Here is a 13,398-nt window from a genome sequence, read left to right on the forward strand (position 1 = left end):
CTGGGGGTTGTCCTGTGAGGCAGGCTGGAAGTCAACCTGTGAGGCAGGTAACTCGTCCTCCCGTGAAGCAGGAGATTCGTCTGGAGAAGGCACAGAGTTATATACCTAGAGCGCGCGCTCCCGTGTTGTGGGGTTGGCGGCGGGTGAGGCAAGCTAACCTGGCGCGGCAGCCATCTTGGGGAGCCCACTTTCCCTCACTCTGTGGTGGTGGTTTTGATGGTGGTGGTGGTGATGGTGGTGGTGGTGAAGGTGGTGGTGGTGGTGGTGGTGATGCTGGGATTGCTGGTGGTGATGATGGTGGTGGTGGTGGCGATGACGGTGGTTGTGTTGGTGGTGCTGTTGGTGGTGGTGGTGGTGGTGGTGATGATGGTGGTGGTGGTGGTGATGATGGTGGTGGTGGTGGTGATGATGGTGTTGGTGGTGATGATGGTGGTGATGATGGTACGTACGTGGTGGTGGTGGTGATGGTGGTGATGATGGTGGTGGTGGTGGTGGTGATGATGGTGGTGGTGTTGGTGATGATGGTGGAAGTGGTGGTGGTGGTGGTGATGGTGGTGGTGATGGTGGTGGAGGTGATGATGACGATGGTGATGATGATGATGGTGATGACGATGATGGTGGTGGTGATGGTGGTGGTAGTGGTGGTGGTGGTGATGATGGTGGTGGTGGTAATGGTGGTGGTGGTGATGGTGGTGGTGGTGATGATGATGATGATGATGGTGGTGGTGGTGATGGTGGTGGTGGTGGTGATGGTGGTGGTAATGATGGTGGTGGTGGTGGTGATGGTGGTGATGATGGTGGTGATGGTGGTGGTGGTGGTGATATAGCACCACCACCACCACCACCTACCACTTACCTCCACTTTGAAGCTGCCGGCTGGAGGACAGAGTTGGCTGGACTGGGCTCCCAAAGATGGCGGCCGAGGTACTCCCGGTTGCCGCACCCGAGTGTCTGGCTCGAGCGCTCTAGGTATATAACTCTGTGGGAGAGGGCACAGTTTCGGTGGAGGGCCTCACCACCATCAATGGTGGAGTCACACTCACATTATTTGAAACAAATTCCTGAAGGGCTTCGAATTTCTTTTCAAGATCATCATGTTTGACTTTCCATTCAGTCACAGCCTTCTGAAGTTGTAATCTTTGAACGCAGAGGCGGCAAGTTCTACTCAGCTGGAAGTACTGAGCTGCAAATCGTCCGGGACAGACGTCACACTTAAGGTTCGAAGGCACTGTTAGAAATTTAAGTGAGTTAACAGTTTGGGCAAATACTATTAAAAGCGCTTTCGAAATAACTTATAGTGTGACCATAAATTGAATTGGATAAAAATTGTGCATGGAAATTAGATACTGCTGTGTTAGATGCCTCCAACACTGGGAGTTCGCTCCCACAGGGTCTTGAAAACGCATCAAAGACCAATCGCTTGTCCTGAGCCTCGGTCACGAGAGAAACTTTCACAACCCGGCGCTTTTCAGCTATTGTCCTCGAAGTTTTGTCCCATAGAACGGGGCCGGCGTAGTGACTCAGAGCAGAGCTAGCAAGGGAGGAGAGGAACCAGCAATTCGATCCCACTTTCCGAAACGTCTAACCCAAATCTGCGACCCTTTCGAGGCCTCGCCAGTGGCACCTGTCACCAGGTGTTCTCCACCAACTCTAGAGAGTATCAGACGCCCTTCCTGACCAAAAAGCTGATATATTCCTTGTGTATAAGAAAAACCCTCAGAAACTCCACCTAGAAGCCGGGAGGTACAACCTCAAAAGGCCCACGGAAGACATCTCTTTCAGGAGAAAAGAACAAGAACCAGCTGCTATGCAGAATAGGGATGGGAGTACCGTCGATAGAGGGGAGGAACGGGGAGCTCACACCGACAAATGGTTCCCAGGGAGGCTTTTTAGTGTAGAGGTCGCCACACTCCTCTACACCGCAGGCCTAAATAATTAGGTACGGTCCAGGGGTGGGTTTCATCAAAGTTCCCAAGTCCTTGAAAGTCTGCTCAAGGAGTCCCAAGCGTGCGAGAAACCTTGGGCATGTTTCACGAAAGCTCCCAAGCCTTGGAACTCTGCCTATCTCGCTCGCCGCCTTGGGAGGCCGTGCGGGGTCTCCCAAGCGCTCCCAAGGAAGGTTCCGCGCGTCAGACTGTAAACATGGCAGCCCGTGAACAACCCCGTCAGCACCGACCGCTGTGACCGCACGGCTCCTCTCAGTCCTGTTGCCAATCACGTGTCGCACCAAGTCAGTGACGAACAACAGGCCACGATCCACCCTGTACCTCTTCTTGAACTCGGTGTCATCGTACTCGTTGAAGATGTCCCTTCTCGGGCGAAAATTCCTTGGTCGGTGATGGCGGGGTTGTTCACGGGCTGCTATGTTTACAGTCAGACGCTTGGAACCTTCCTTGGGAGCGCTTGGGAGACCCCGCACGGCCTCCCAAGGCGGTGAGCGAGATAGGCAGAGTTCCAAGGCTTGGGAGCTTTCGTGAAACATGCCCAAGGTTTCTCGCACGCTTGGGACTCCTTGAGCACACTTCCAAGGACTTGGGAACTTTGATGAAACCCATCCCTGGAACTCCAGCCATTGTCTCATAAAGAGATCCTCTGCCTGCAGTCTAATCCACCACTGTTGCTGCCCAGAGGCTTCACCGTGACCCTGGCACGGGAGACAGATCAGGTATTACACCTTGTCCAAGGGTGACCTGAGACTATGCAGGGCAGGGTCGTCTAGTTCCCTGAGGTGAAAACACTTCACCCGCATACCGAAAAAAGAATGGTAAAGTTGGCAAAAGTGTTCCTCGCACAGTGCTGGGAAAAAAAGGGCACAAATGTCTGAATAGTGAATATAAGTGACTTTGTTTCAGGTTAGAAGATAACATAACACTGAAAAGGAAGGTGTGTGAATAAGAGAAGGGAGGAACGAGAGGAGAAGGACCTAGGCGGTGTCACACTAGCACTTTTTCCGTCAACTTTTTCCGTCGTTTTTCTGAAAATCGTCGATATCTTGGCTGCGGCCTGTCACACACAAACGGTGTTTCGTCTGAAACTTTCCGTCGGCACAGACCAAGGAATGTAAACAAACATGGAGTCCACGCTGCGGCAAAGATACGCTGCTCTGAACCTAATACTGTGTATTGTGAGACTTAGACGAGCTAAACAAGCCAAAAAGCGTGCATAGATGCGCTCATGGTTGGCTCGTCGGGAAAGAGAAAGTGTGTACCACAGGCTGTTAAAAGAGCTGAGTTTAGAGGATCATGAGACTGAAGAATTGGATCAGGTTGGACAAGAGCCAGTACCACAGACTTCTGGAGTTAGTGACACCTCTTATTGCCAGAAGTGACACCAGGATGAGGAAGGCTGTCACTGCAGGAGAGCGTTTGAGACAGGTTGAAGCCACGCGGAAAGTCTCGGTCTTGGTCTTGGAAATGTAAACAAAGGCGGAAATTTGCAGGTGGAAACGATCCTGATCGTCTGACAAATTCATGCGATAAGTTCATGCGGAACGATGAAAAATCGACGGAAATCGCATTAATCGACGGAAAAAGTGCTAGTGTGACACCGCCTTTAGAGAGGTGTCAGGACACCTCTCCTCCCGAATTTGACCTTGCTTTTGGCCACCTCTTCTGATTCTTTTATGGGAGCAGCGATTAGCGGGCTTTTTTTTATTATTGTTTCCTTAATTTTGTGCCCTTGAGCTGCCTCCTTTGTTGTAAAAAAAAAAAAAAAAATACAAAGCGTTACAGGTCAAAAGAAGAAGAAGAAGCTCTCCCCGACGGCTTGTGATTGCTTGTTCCGTGACGCCTTCCTTGAAGACACGAGAGAGAGAAAGGAATATTCCCCTACAAGCCAAGCAGTCCGCGGTGCCGTTGCAAAGACAGCAGCGTCCACCACACTCACCCCAAGCATCAGCGTCAGCATCAGCAGAGAGGCAGAGAGGGACGCTGTGTTATTACTTCTTAGCAGGAGCGGTGACGGTAAGAGGGAGGGAGGAAGCGGGCTGTGGCGGGGGGGTGAGCTGATAGTGAGAATTAGGAAAGCCGGGAAAGGAGTAGAGATAGGAGGAGAGAAGTTAGGGTGCCTGGCTTACGCTGATGATGTAGTGTTGATGACGGAGAGGAAAGAGGAGATGGAGGAGATCCTGCACATAGCTCAGGCATATGGGAGGGAGTGGGACCTGAAATTTAGTGAAAGAAAATGTAAGGTTATGGAGTTTGGTAGTGGAGGCAGTAACCAATGGGTACTAGGAAACAACGTGCTGGAGGTAGTCGATAAATATATGTACTTAGGAATGGAGGTTAGCAAGGAAGGCATAGGAGGGGAGAAACAGAGGAAAGTGAATGAAGGGAAGGCAAGGAGGATGTCAGGGATGATAATAAATGGAGGCAATAGAGTAGTAAACAAATATGATGTAGGGCGAAGTCTGTGGAAAGGAGTAGGTGTACCATATTGCCTCTATGGATCAGAGATAACACACTACAGAGAAGGGGACATCGCACAGCTAGAAAAGGTTCAGAACACAGTAGGCCGGTGGGGATTAGGAGCCCCTAGGAGCACAGCGGTAGAGGCCGTCAGAGGAGATATGGGATGGAGTACGTTCAAGGAAAGAATTGTAAAGGGCAAGTTGGGCTTCCTTAAGAAAATTGAAAAGAGTAGTGAGGAGAGATGGGCAAAGAAAATACTGCAAGAAAGTGGAAACAAGTCCACCTGGGGGAAAGAGTTAGAGAGGTGGAAAAGGAGAGAACACCTGAGGGAAGAGTGGAATGAAATGGAGATCAGGGATGTGAAGAAGGCAGTAGAAAGGAACGGACAAGTCAAATGGCAGGAAGGAATGAGTGGCAAGTCAACGCTAAAATGGTACAGTAGGAAACAGAAACCAGAGGGAGTACACTGGCATGTAGGAGACTGGGGGAGCAAACTATTGTTTAAAGCAAGAACAGGAACCCTGGAGGTAAACGGCAGGAACAGGGACGGGGGAAACCAGAACTGTAGCTGTGGGACAGGGCAGATGGAAACAGTAGAACACCTAATAGTGGAATGCAGCAACTATGAGAGGCAGAGAGGGGAGTTGGTGGCAGGAGTAGTGATGGTAATAGGCGGAGAGGAGTGGGCTGGGAGACTAGAGGAGGAAAACGGGGCGATCTGCACGGTGTTGGGGCTGTATGGAGACAAAAAGGAAACAGAAAGAAAAATGGTAAAGTTGGCAAAAGTGTTCCTCGCGCAGTGCTGGGAAAAAAGGGCACAAATGTCTGAATAAGTGAATATAAGTGGCTTTATTTCAGGTTAGAAAATTACATAACGCTGAAAAGAAAGTTGTGTGAATAAGAAGAAGGGAGGAACGAGAGGAGGAGGACCTAAGAAGCGATACAAAGCGTTACAGGTCAAAAGAAGAAGAAGAGGGTGTGAGGTGTGGCGGGGGGTGAGATGTGGCTGGGGTGTGAGGTGTGGCAGGGCGTGAGGTGTGGCGGGGTGTGAGGTGTGGCCGGGCTGTGGCGGGGGGGGTGAGGTGTGGCGGGGGGTGAGGTGTGGCAGGGTGTCAGATGTGGCGGGGGGTGACGTGTGGCGGGGTGTGAGGTGTGACCGGGCTGTGGGGGGGGTGTGAGGTGTGGCGGGGGGTGTGGTGTGGCAGGGTGTCAGATGTGGGGGGGTGTGAGGTGTGACCGGGCTGCGGTGGGGGTGTGAGGAGTGGCGGGGGTGAGGTGTGGCTCCAGCAGCCCCGCGTGGACACAGGAGCCCTGCAGCACACCCTTGACCTTCAGTACAAGTTGGCGCTTATGGTGCACCTCCCAGCCGTTAATGTTTCCTTTACTGATGTGCCAATAATGTGCCCGGGCAGCAGTGTGGCTTGCCCCTTCCCTGCCCGCGGAGTGTTGCGTCCCTGATCATGTGGTTCACCTCGGGATCACTGGCACTCAGACCTGCTGACTGTGCTAAATGTTCAGAGAGTTGCCCATCTCAAAATTTCATACACTGGCTATTTATTTCTGGGCAGAATGTGGTGCTTTTTCATTTGAAGATCGTTTTTGTTTGGAAACTACTAAAAAGTGACTTATTGCAATTGCATCATGAAAGCTTAGGCTCCTCTGGGCCCTGGCGGTGGCCACGGCGACGGTGCCGCCGCTGCAACTGCAAAATAGCTCGCAGAGGGTTTAGGGTGGGGGAGCATATTTAAACTACCCCAACCTAACTTTACGACATAGCTAATGGGGGTGTTCACTCCCCTCGACCCCCCTTCTAACCAAGGAGGGCTGCACCCTTCCTGGACCCCACCCACATACATGCGACTTATTTCTGCGAGGAGGTATTACTCGCACCACCGGCTGCACCGCTGCTGCAGCCGCCGCCAGAGCAATCAGATATGCCGCTCGTAAACAGTGGTAGCCATAATTATTTCCTATTTTCAATAATAAAAAAAAAGGTAAATACGAAGTCAGTTACCCGTGAAATGTCAACGCGTGTGGATGTCACGCTGTCCCTCCCACGCCCGGGGCCCGCAAGAAACCCAATAACTTCTTAAAAATCGGTAGCAGCGTTTCTATCAGTTTGCGATGCATATTTATGGGGTTCAAAATTTCATAGAATAATGAGACGCACGTGGACGTGACAAATGCGTCAGTATAATTGTCTGGTCAAAAACATCGCCAGGAAGATCAGCGTACGCCATTTTGCTATGAGTGAGACGCCATTACAACAACAACGATGATATTTAGTAAAAGGACGGCCCTTAACTCCACTCTGGAAGCACTCTTGAAGCACTGGCAGTCACTGCAGCAAGAATTTTTTTCACTATGATTTTCAGGGTGTTTGCCCTGAGGGAATAAGTCGTTTCAAAGAATGGAGTTGGGACCAAAGGGGACAACTACCTCCCGAACTAAGACCAAGACCCGAGATGATAGATTCAGCGAACACTGCTCTCATTCAGGTGGTATGCTCTCCCTACGGCAAAGTAACTCATCCCAAAAAGTAACTTCTCCTAAATCTGAATTCCTCTCCAAGGTGAACGCCTTTCTCGAATGCATTGGGGTGCTTTCAGCAAGTGTTTGGTAGAACAGTGTTGTCACTCATGCCGTGGCTTCTTGGTGCGACGAGCGGGATATTTAAAAATCCTAAAAAAATCTTCCATGACAATCCGTATAAAACCAAAACCGTACTATTGGAAACTGTACTATTTGAGGGACGACTGTATATATATATATATATATATATATATATATATATATATATATATATATATATATATATATATATATATATATATATATATATATATATCCCAATAAATGATTCTATAATTTTTGTTTTGACTATCGACATTTGCTTCGTAAATACGAACTTCGCGCAGGCATGAGTTTGGCGGGGCGGAAGAATACTCAGAGAAAGGACAATATGAGTGTAGCTCACTTCCTTTATATCACGATTAGTTAAATACGGAAAGGGAAAGGGAGGAGAGGGACAGAGTGAGTCATGATAAAACTACCGATAGAGGATGTAAGAAGGGAGAACACAATAGATGATGTAAGAAGGGAGAACAAGGAAAAGTAGTGGAGGAAACAGGGAGAGATAAAAAGGATGAAAACAAGAAGGATGTGGGGAGGGAGGGACAGTGGGGAGAGTTGTGTCAGGTCCTGAGGGAGAATCAGGTCAGGGCTTCACGGCCGTCTTCTTAAACAGTGTAAATCTAGGATACCATATTGTTAGTTAGCTAGACACCCACAAATGGATTTCATAAACGCCTCTGACACCGTTCTGTGTATGGCTAGGATCCCACATTATTGGAACATTCGTGTGTTGACCTACCACACAACATGGGGCGACCGTACCCACCCGAAAGAGTAACGAAATGTAAGAAATATATTCATTATATTAAAAGCACTTATGAATAATCAATAAATATGCTATTATTCTACTTCTGTTATTATTTCACTTCTCTTTTTCAATCAGTAACTCTGTAATCACAACAAGTACAAGATTTTAAAACAGCATGCGTGGTCGCGCGTGTATTGAAGTGAGTAAGAAGTTGATTATAAGTATACAGTATAGTAATGTAGTTTATTATGATTAAGATGAATGAGATCACTACCTTTGGATGAATTCTTCTTCTGTGAGGTACGTCATTGGGTCACTGCAATCCTGTAAAACTGTGCGGGGTAATCTAATTCGTCGAATTTCTTCAATTTGCTCATCATCAAGCTCTTGTATGAGATGAATGACTCCACGAAAAAGTTCCAGGGCCTGAAATATGTAATGGTAATACGTACATGATAATCGAGTATACTTATACATGTGCCTACTTGTAATATATAATAATTGAAATGATGCATTCAGGCCTTGATATGCAGACTACTTCATAGTCTTTTCTTTTTTTTCTACTCAAAGATTTATACTGCTGGAAATCAGTAATGTTGATATAGTAAAATTCTAGTTTAACGCCACAGTACTTGGGCAAATCATTTGTAGGTCAGCAGCAGGGAATTGGGTATATTTTACTTTTTTCTCCGTCTCACAGCAGTACTTCTCACACTTCTCATCGGTTAAATGTCATTATTCTATGCATTTTGAACCCCATATAAAGGCCTAGGCATCACAAATTGCTAGAAACGTCGCTAGCGATTTAAAAAAAAGTTAGTGGGGCCTCGGGGCACCTTGTGGGAGAACGTAACGTGTTGACATTTCACGGGTAACTGCCTCATAATTAGGTTAAGCTTTCCCATGCCGTATTTCATGCTAAAACAGCATTGTAGTCGGATGGTTTCCTGTGCACAACCGGACTGTCTCTTATCTGCTTCACTAGAAATCATTTTTTTTTGCAAGTAAGCAGGGTGGTCTAGTCTCTCATAGCCATTTTTAAACAGTGCGCTGCTAGCTGATACACAGGTCAGCCAACCTACGAGGGCGGGAGCTACCAACCTTTGCTATTCTGTGGTATGCCAGGTCACGAGAGTGGTTGTCTAGCTAACAACACACTGCTGGGTGTGTGAGTGTTTAAGAAATCGAAACATAACTTTCGGGTGCTAGCACACCATAGTGGTGTGTTGACCTACGAAACAAAATTTTAGAAGTTTAAGAAAACGGGGGTCAGTCAGGACATGACCTGACTCACTTCCGCCCCTCCCTCCCTAGCTACAGCCTTTCCATTTTACCTTCTATGCAATTCACCTCTTAGTCTGGTCTCTCTCGAGACAGCCAGCCGTTCCCCTACGGAAGAGCACAGAGCTCATAGTACCGATCTTTGGGTAAGACTGAGACCACTCACACACAACACACCGCGACAACGAGGTCACAACTCCTTGCCTGACGTCGCGTACCTACTCATTGCTAGGTGAACAGGGGCTACACATAAAAGAAGATAAACCCAACTTATCTTCACCCGGCCGGGGAATCGAACCCCAGTCCTTCTACCCCTACCGATGGGCGGTTACCCCCTTTGTTGTGTAGTAATATGTAAAGTTCCCCTTTGTTGTGCCGATCCATGGTATCCTCTGGTATCTTAGACCTGCATGAATGTCTCATCCCAGGATTAACTCAGTAATAGAAAAGGATACATTTTTAGTGTCATTTGTATAGTCCAATGTTTGTGTGGACTCATGACTACCTCCTTGGTATCTTGAACCCCCACGACTACCTTGCTTCCATGATCATCCCTGTGAACACATATCGGTGGTAGGAAACATTTTTCTGTAATAATTATGTATCATTGAGCCCTGATTAGGGTAGTTTGTTGTTTAGCAATGGTTAGGTGTTGAAGCTATGGCCAGTGTACCATATCTACCATATAGTTGTAATAGTCTGAAGAGATGAGTGAGCCCTTTAAGGTGAATAGGAGTGATGAGTGATAATTATTAATTAGAATTGTTACTTAACTTCAATAAGCTCGCTACCATTACCAACAGAATAAAGAGTGGCCACAATATTGTTCCATAAGCTCGCTACCATTATATACCAACATAATGTGAATAAACCTCATAATTCAACCTTTGTGTTGCGTCACCCTAATAACTATGAAGCTCACTTGATAGTAATATATTAAAAACAGAGGATCGAAGCTCAAGGCCCTCAAGACCCTTCCCATGTCCTCACTAACCGTTTCCCTTTTGTCTCATCAACACCAGAGAGCAGTTCAGCATGCTCTCTAAAGACAGTTCCTCTCTCTTTCTACACCTCACTACATTCACACAACACACACACCTTTTCCCAAAATAAAAAATAAAAAATGGCTAACGAAAACACCGCCTCGGAGTCCCCGCCTGGGGGGGGGACCATAAATTCCCCCAGGGAGGACTCCCCCTCTGGCTGCCGACTTGAGAGGTGTCCTGATAACTCCTCGAACCTCCTCCTTATTAATTTCTGCAACATTCGCGGTCTTCGTTCTAATTTTCATTCTGTGGAACACCATCTCTCCTCCTCTAAACCTCACCTTCTCTTCCTCACTGAAACACAAGTTTCTGAGGCTACTGACAGCAACCACTACTCTGTTCCCTCCTACTATCTCTATCCTAAATTTCAATCCAAAGCTGGATGTTGCGCCTACGTGCGCAACGACATCACTTGCTCTCGTGCCCACGACCTTGACTCTTCTGAATTTTCTACCATCTGGCTAAGACTTCATTGTCATTCTATTACTAAATACATCTGTGCTGTTTATCTCTCACCTAACTCTACTAACTATGTCAAATTCTTTGACTATTTGAACTCTAAAGTGGAGCACATCTTGACTCACTCTCCCTTTGTTGAAATCTCCATCTTGGGAGATTTCAATGTTCACCACTAGCTTTGGCTTTCATCCTCTTTCACTGACCATCCTGGTGAACAAGCCTACAACTTTGCTCTCTTCAACGACCTAGAGCAGTTGGTTCAGCACCCTACTTGTATTCCCGACCGTCTTGGAGACAGGCCCAACATTCTAGACCTCTTCCTTACCTCTAATCCTTCTGCTTACTCTGTCAAACTGTTCTCTCCGTTGGGCTCCTCCGATCATAACCTTATTTCTGTATCCTGTCCTATCGCTCCTGTACATCCTCAGGACCCACCAAAGAGGCGATGCTTCTGGCATTTTGCTTCAACTCGATGGGAGGACCTGAGGATGTACTTTTCCGATTTCCCGTGGAATGATTACTGCTTCCAGGAGAGAGACCCCTCTGTGTGTGCTCAGCGCATCACAGAGGTGATTGTCTCTGGAATGGAGGCATACATTCCATGTACTTTCTCTACTCCTCATGCTAAAAAGCCTTGGTTTAATCATGCTTGTTCTCATGCTATTAAAGATAGAGAGGCAGCTCACAAAAGGTTCCAGAGCCTTCGAACTCCCGCTAATTTTGACCTTTACATTTCAGCCCGGAATTGTGCCAAATCTATTCTCCGACTTACCAAAACTTCCTTCATTAATAGAAAATGTCAACATCCTGCTTCTTCTAATTCTTCCCGTGACTTCTGGCATCTAGCCAAAAATATCTCCTCCAATTTCACTTCTTCCACTTTTCCTCCTCTCCTTAACCCTGACGGCAGCACTGCCGTCTCATCTGTCTCTAAGGCTGAACTCTCTGCTCAAACTTTCTGTAAGAACTCCACCCTGGACGATTCTGGGCATATTCCTCCTACTCATCCCCCCTCTGACTCCTTTATGCCTGTTATTAAGATTCTTCCAAATGATGTTTTCTATGCCCTCTCTGGCCTCAACTCTCAGAAGGCTTATGGACCTGATGGAGTGCCTCCTATTGTCCTTAAAAAACTGTGCTTCCGTGCTGACACCCTGCCTGGTCAAACTCTTTCGTCTCTGCCTATCAACATCTACCTTTCCTTCCTGCTGGAAGTATGCCTTTGTACGGCCTGTGCCTAAGAAGGGTGACCGTTCCAATCCCTCAAACTACCGCCCTATAGCTTTACTTTCATGTCTATCTAAAGCTTTTGAATCAATCCTTAACCGGAAGATTCAAAAGCATCTTTCCACTTCTAACCTTCTATCTGATCACCAGTATGGATTCCGCAAGGGGCGTTCTACTGGTGATCTTCTTGCTCTCTTAACTGACTCTTGGTCATCCTCTCTTAGCCGTTTCGGTGAAACTGTCTCTGTTGCGCTAGACATATTGAAAGCCTTCGATAGAGTCTGGCACAAGTCTTTGCTTTCTAAACTGCCCTTTTTCGGATTCTATCCCTCTCTCTGTTCCTTTATCTCCAGTTTCCTTTCCGACCGTTCTATCTCTGCGGTGGTAGACGGTCACTGTTCTTCCCCTAAACCTATCAACAGTGGCGTTCCACAGGGCTCTGTCCTATCACCCACTCTCTTCCTGTTATTCATCAATGATCTTCTTTCCATAACAAACTGTCCTGTCCACTCATACGCCGACGACTCCACTCTGCATTATTTAACTTCTTTCAATAGAAGACCATCACAACAGGAAGTACACGACTCCAGACTGGAGGCTGCAGAACGCTTAACCTCAGACCTTGCTGTCATTTCCGATTGCGGCAGAAGGAACCTTGTGTCCTTCAATGCCTCAAAAACTCAATTTCTCCACCTATCAACTCGACACAATCTTCCAAACACCTATCCCCTATTCTTCGACAACACTCAGCTGTTACCTTCTTCAACACTAAACATCCTCGGTCTATCCTTAATTCAAAATCTCAACTGGAAACTTCTTATCTCCTCTCTCGCTAAATCAACTTCCTCGAGATTGGGCGTTCTGTATCGTCTCCGCCAGTTCTTCTCCCCCGCGCAATTGCTATCCATATACAGGGGCCTTGTCCGCCCTTGTATGGAGTATGCATCTCGCGTGTGGGGGGGCTCCACTCACACAGCTCTTCTGGACAGAGTGGAGGCTAAGGCTCTTCGTCTCATCAGCTCTCCTCCTCCTACTGATAGTCTTCTACCTCATAAATTCCGCCACGATGTTGCCTCTCTTTCTATCTTCTATCGATATTTCCACGCTGACTGCTCTTCTGAACTTGCTAACTGCATGCCTCCCGCGGCCCCGCTGCACACGACTTTCTACACATGCTCATCCCTATACTGTCGAAACCCTTTATGCAAGAGTTAACCAGCATCTTCACTCTTTCATCCCTCACGCTGGTAAACTCTGGAACAATCTTCCTTCATCTGTATTTCCTCCTGCCTACGACTTGAACTCTTTCAAAAGGAGGGTATCAGGACACCTCTCCTCCCAAAATTGACCTTCCTTTCGGCCACCTCTTTTATATATTTATATATATATATATATATATATATATATATATATATCTATATATATATATATATATATATATATATATATATATATTTATATATATATATGTACAGGAAATCCCCTATATACGAAAGGGTTAGGGACTGAAAAACCTTTCGTTTATCGATTTTTCGTATATCGAAGCCATTTCCCCATAGGTTGTTAATAAATAGGGGTTAGGGACCAAAAAAAA

General features: G+C 47.0%; 1 protein-coding gene across 50 annotated transcripts in view; it reads left to right on the plus strand.

Moving 5' to 3' along the window:
- The window catches only part of LOC126993931 (zinc finger protein OZF-like), a 70,046-nt gene that overhangs the window by 41,922 nt on the left and 14,726 nt on the right, over window positions 1-13,398 (plus strand). For 49 of the 50 annotated variants that reach the window (XM_050853103.1, XM_050853108.1, XM_050853105.1 and 46 more), the window contains exon 1: window positions 3,828-3,962. The exons of the other annotated variant lie outside the window; for it this stretch is intronic. The gene's annotated coding sequence lies outside the window, so the exon portion shown is untranslated. Of the gene's footprint in view, window positions 1-3,827; window positions 3,963-13,398 lie in introns of those variants that run through there. 50 annotated transcript variants of the gene reach the window in all.

This window comes from Eriocheir sinensis, unplaced genomic scaffold (genome assembly GCF_024679095.1).
Source record: "Eriocheir sinensis breed Jianghai 21 unplaced genomic scaffold, ASM2467909v1 Scaffold7, whole genome shotgun sequence".
Taxonomy (NCBI): Eukaryota; Metazoa; Arthropoda; class Malacostraca; order Decapoda; family Varunidae; genus Eriocheir; species Eriocheir sinensis.